The 4,943-nt window shown below is 44.0% G+C and overlaps 1 pseudogene; it reads right to left on the reverse strand.

Annotated features, from left to right (window-relative positions):
- Positions 1-745: 745 nt before the first annotated feature.
- On the reverse strand, positions 746-1,342 carry LOC144168590 (transmembrane emp24 domain-containing protein 7 pseudogene; annotated as a pseudogene).
- Positions 1,343-4,943: the final 3,601 nt, after the last annotated feature.

The raw sequence follows: 4,943 nt of genomic DNA on the forward strand, positions 1-4,943 counted from the left end.
TTATGGACTTGTTATGGCGCGCAAATTTACAATGAAGCGTAACCGCGTAACAGACTCTTGTATAGGTCCTAGTGTATGCGTTCATAACAATGGGGTTTTGCCATTTTTTATCAGGCACATGCAATCAACACGTGTTTTGAGCTGGCGTGCAAACCCTACTGAACGTGACCACTCCATGTGCTATAGCCTATAGGTCTGAGGAGCGTGTAGCAACACTAATCCTGTTCTACCGATTCAGTAGTGGGCTTGAAGCCTATATATAATGTACGCTCGCCAAGGGGCATTGGCAGAGTAGCGATACAACTGCATCATCGGGCGCCACAAGTGACAGAAGTATAGGACATCGCTGCAGCGGCTCTTCTTGAGTGAAGCAGTCAGGGGCCTGAACATCACAGTGTGCTAGGGGATTTTTATCTGTCAAAAATAGGCGTTATTTGCAGCTTGTGCCGGTCCAGTGCTGATCGTAGACTTCTCCAAAGCCTGATACCGTGACAGCAACTGAAATTGAAACGGTACATCTCAAAAACGCCTCCTTACGCAGCCTCCTCCTGGCACGAGGAGTTCTGTCACACGCAGGGCGACGAAAGGTGAACAAGACACTACAAACACGAACAGTGTTTAATTTCAAGGTAAAATGTCTACCAGGAAAACGTATAGACAATCAGGAGATCGAAGTTTTCTGTCACAGCGGTACGGTGGCGCGTAGCCTCGCACTCCTCTAAAACACCAACACGACGACCCTGCACTAATTGAATAACATCTTGACGGTGATACAACTTGCGTAGAATATAATCAGAACAATCAGCGTCTCGACGATGGACGCGACGAGGACGTGCTGGTTCAGGTGTTCAGCGAGTTTCCGCCCGTGGGCTTCCCGCAGTCGATGGTGCGTTTGGTGGTCCACGATCGCGTCCAGCTCGCCACGCACCTTTTCCAAAGATGATTCTATGCCACGCATGGTGTTGTCGCTCTCGCCGAGCCGTGGCGGTGACTTCTTCTCGCGAACCTGGAAGTTCATGAAGACAAGCTTGGGCTCGAGAATGGAGAACTCGTTGGAGAAGCAGGCCGTATACGTGCCAGTCACGTTGGCCAAAATCGTTGCCGTGTCGAAGTGATTCTTCCAGCCCCGGTATATAGTCTCATCGTTGGGGCCCTTCAGCGTCATGACCACGTCGGACGCGCCGCCCGCTACAACCACGAATTGAACCGTAGCGTTCTTGTTCGCCTCGATGTCTTCATGAAAGCACTGCATGGAAGCGGCGGGAACTTTGAAAGTGAGCGCAGCAGCAGATGCAGCCTGCACGCCGAGCGCCAATGTGAAAACCACTAGCAGTATGGACATCTTGCCAGTTCCTGGATGGGAAAAGGACACAGAAACTACGTGACGTTCTGAGTTCGGAATAGACCATTTTCACTGTGTTCCAGTGGGAAAACGTGCGATACGGTCAAATATCGTCGGTAACTTACCTTTATTCTTACGAAATATGGCGACAACCCGACGAAGGCTAGCTGCTTGGTTGATGATGACGATGATGATGATGATGCCCTCAAAGTTTTTGGCACGTACTCACAAAGGTGGATTGGCTAGGGTTGAATAAAGTGCTGCAATTCATGAGGTCCTTAAAATACTAGTTTATGTCTGGGAAGACAGAGCCCGTAAAATGAAAGTTGTTTATGATTAAAACCCCAACTGCCCAATAAATATTACCGATCAGCAATTCAAGCGACCTGAAGCAGAAAGAAAAGCTTGAATTCAATTATATATATCCCTTTTTGCAAACTCCAAATTTGTTGCCCCAATAGAGTGGGCATGGGAGCAGCTTCGACAGCACATCTGATATGTCGCGGTTTTGCCAGTCCTTTCCTTTCGCTGTGCTTGCTATAGCCTCCAGCGCAAGCTTCTGGCAAACCAGCAGAATTGATTACCGTGGAAGCCGTACACCAACCAGCCAGTCACCAAGAATAAGCCCTTTTCTTGGATCTGCCTGCGGTTGGCCAGCCACAGTCTGCGCATCGACGTCATCGGTGACGTCGGTTGCTGAGTTGGACTTAAAGCCCGGCCAAGCGGCTATTCCTTCAGTGGGCATGGGACCAGCTTCGACAGCACATCTGATATGTCGCGCCTTTGCCAATGACAGGTTTGTAACTACTTTTTGCTGTTTAGTAAAAAAAAGGAACAATCATTGCCAATTTCAGAAAAAGTGACAATTGTTGCCAATTCCTGCTTCCAGGCCCCGGACTTCTGTGTGGCATCGCGAGTGATTGTGTTTCAGTGTTGTTTGTAATTATGCGCGCTGGGGATGTTGAAACTAGTCAAGAACCGGGAACTCGGTCCAACAGCGTACTGGCTCCTGAGTCTTTGCCGACACATCCTTCCGAGCAAAGGCATGCAGTTTTTCGCATCCTCAAAGATATACAGGTGCGCTCCATTGAGTCATCTAAAAACCAGGCTGATCTGGCCGCCGACTTTAAGGAAATCAAAACGAGTCAGAAAAATATTGAGGACAAGATTGGCGTTTTTATACTTGTCTTGCACATGCGTTGACAAGTTATGCTCATTTACTCATGTATTCTTTTATTACCCATGTACCACTCCCCTCAGTAATACCCTTTGGGCTATGAGGGTATCTTAAATAAATAAATAAATAAATAAATAAATAAATAAATAAATAAATAAATAAATAAATAAATAAATAAATAAATAAATAAATAAAACCCTTGAACACACTCGAAGAAAATACAAAGGCAGTAGATCACTTTGAATAGGCTATGACCACTATCCAAGCTTCTGTGAATAATTTGAATAATCGAACTGTGGAAAATAACTGGAACATGTTTACTAAAAACGTTAGCGAGCTCACGAACAAATACACTCTGATTCACTTTATCTTCTCGAGCCGTAATGCTCCATGGTGTACAAGCAACCTTAAACGCTTATTTAACAACAAAAAACGCCTGTACAGATCAGCAAAACTTTCTAGGAATGATGCGCGTTGGGCGGCAGGCAAACTGGCTAATGATAACTATGTTACGGCGTTAAGGTCAGCCAAAGAAACGTTTTCGTACTGTATTAGCCACTATGCTAGTTACTGACACTAAAAAGTTTTGGCGCACCATCAATCCTCGTGATAACAATATCGTTCATGTAATCGACACAGATGGTACTGGAATTCCTCCGGAGGGGTGTGCTAACACTTTTAATGAAACCTTTGTGGGTAATTTTCTTTGTCCGAAAACGTTAGCTTCCCACTTCTCAAAACCGTTAACTACCTTCATTTGTTCCCAATACTTATTGAACCAAGTGGAGTTGCTACGGTAATTAAATCACTCAGTTTCTTCCGCTCCTGGTTTTGACGACATCAATCCTAAATGCTTGAAGAGCAGTTGTGCTTATTCATCCACCATTTTCAGCAGTCACTTAACAACGCTTCTTTGCCTTCCGAATAGACGGCGGGGAAGGTGATTCTACATCATAAATCATGAAGCAAAACTTTACCCCTCAATTACCGGCCCATTTCACTTACTAGCATCCCTTGTAAAATACTCTAACATGTCCTTTTTTCCACACCTTGTTAATTTCATGGGATCAAATTTATTTTTCACGTGGTCACAGCATGGGTTTGCCAAAAGTTACTCATGTGAAACACAGTTGATATCCTTCACGCACAAGCTTTATGTCATGCTTGATCGCTCATCGTTCGCTGATTGCATATGTTTAGACTTTTCGAAAGCATTCGACAAGGCATTCGACAAGTGCCATAAATTGCTACAGTACAAGTTACGTCAGCTTAACGTTGAAGCAAAACTTCTTGCATGGCTTGAAGTTTTTCTAACCAAACTCCCGCAGTTTGGTTCAATTAACAACCAAAATTCTATTAATACCTTCGTCCAATCCGGTGTGCCCAAGGTTCTGTTCTCGGCTTTCTGCTTTTTCTAAAATATAATCACGAGCTAACGTCGTGCGTCTCCTCTAATATGATTTTATTTGCTGACGATTGCGTAGTGTTCCGGGAAATAAGCTGTGACGATGACCTTAACACCCTCCAAATTGACCTAAATTCTACATCGGCTTGGCGCTTAAAGTGGCACATGGAACTCAATGTTAGTTAGTGTAAATTTATGCGCGTATGTAGAAGAAATAACACATTACCTGTTTACTACTTTGATAGCATCGCGGTAGACTTTGTTTCTTCTTATAAACATCTAGGTGTTAACTGCACAAGCAACCATACCTGGAACGTTCATATTGAACATATTATTAACAATGCAAATCGCATTGTGGGTTACATCAGGCGTAATAATGCTAATGCACCATCTTCCCTTAACCTACTGTCGTACAAAATGCTATTCGGTCTAAATTAGAATATGTCTCTTATGTTCGGAAACCTTCCTTTAACAATCTCATAAACTCACTGGCAATGATGCGAAATGATTCTGCGCGTTTCATCCTGTCTAACTATAACCCGCCAGCGTTACAACAATGATATCTACTCTTTACCTTCAATCCCTAGAAGTTCCCCGTAAAATTGCCCGACTTTCGTTGTTCTACAAAATATTTCATCACCAACACCTGCATGAAAAACTCATTTTGCCTCCATTGTACTCTTCTGCTCGCCTTGAAAATGCTCACAAAGTCGGCATAGCATCATGACGAACGAACGCTTTTTCTCAGTCGTTTATTCGCCGTACGTCGTCATAATGGAATCGCTTGCCCTCACCGACAGCAACCATGCTAAATCACGCGCTTTCCAAAATGCTCTTTTTTCTTTCCGTTATACTTATGAATGTAACCACTCCCCTCTACAGTCAAACCCGGCTATAACGAACCCGGATAGAGCGAATTATGCTATATATCGAACAAAAATATTTCAGTTACGGAAATACATGGGAAACATATTCCTTATAACGAAGTTCACATCCGATATATCGAACTCCGGGCGCCT

Source organism: Haemaphysalis longicornis, unplaced genomic scaffold, assembly GCF_048455015.1.
Source record: "Haemaphysalis longicornis isolate Haplotype H1 unplaced genomic scaffold, Haemaphysalis longicornis Haplotype H1 scaffold_2, whole genome shotgun sequence".
NCBI classification, from domain to species: domain Eukaryota; kingdom Metazoa; phylum Arthropoda; class Arachnida; order Ixodida; family Ixodidae; genus Haemaphysalis; species Haemaphysalis longicornis.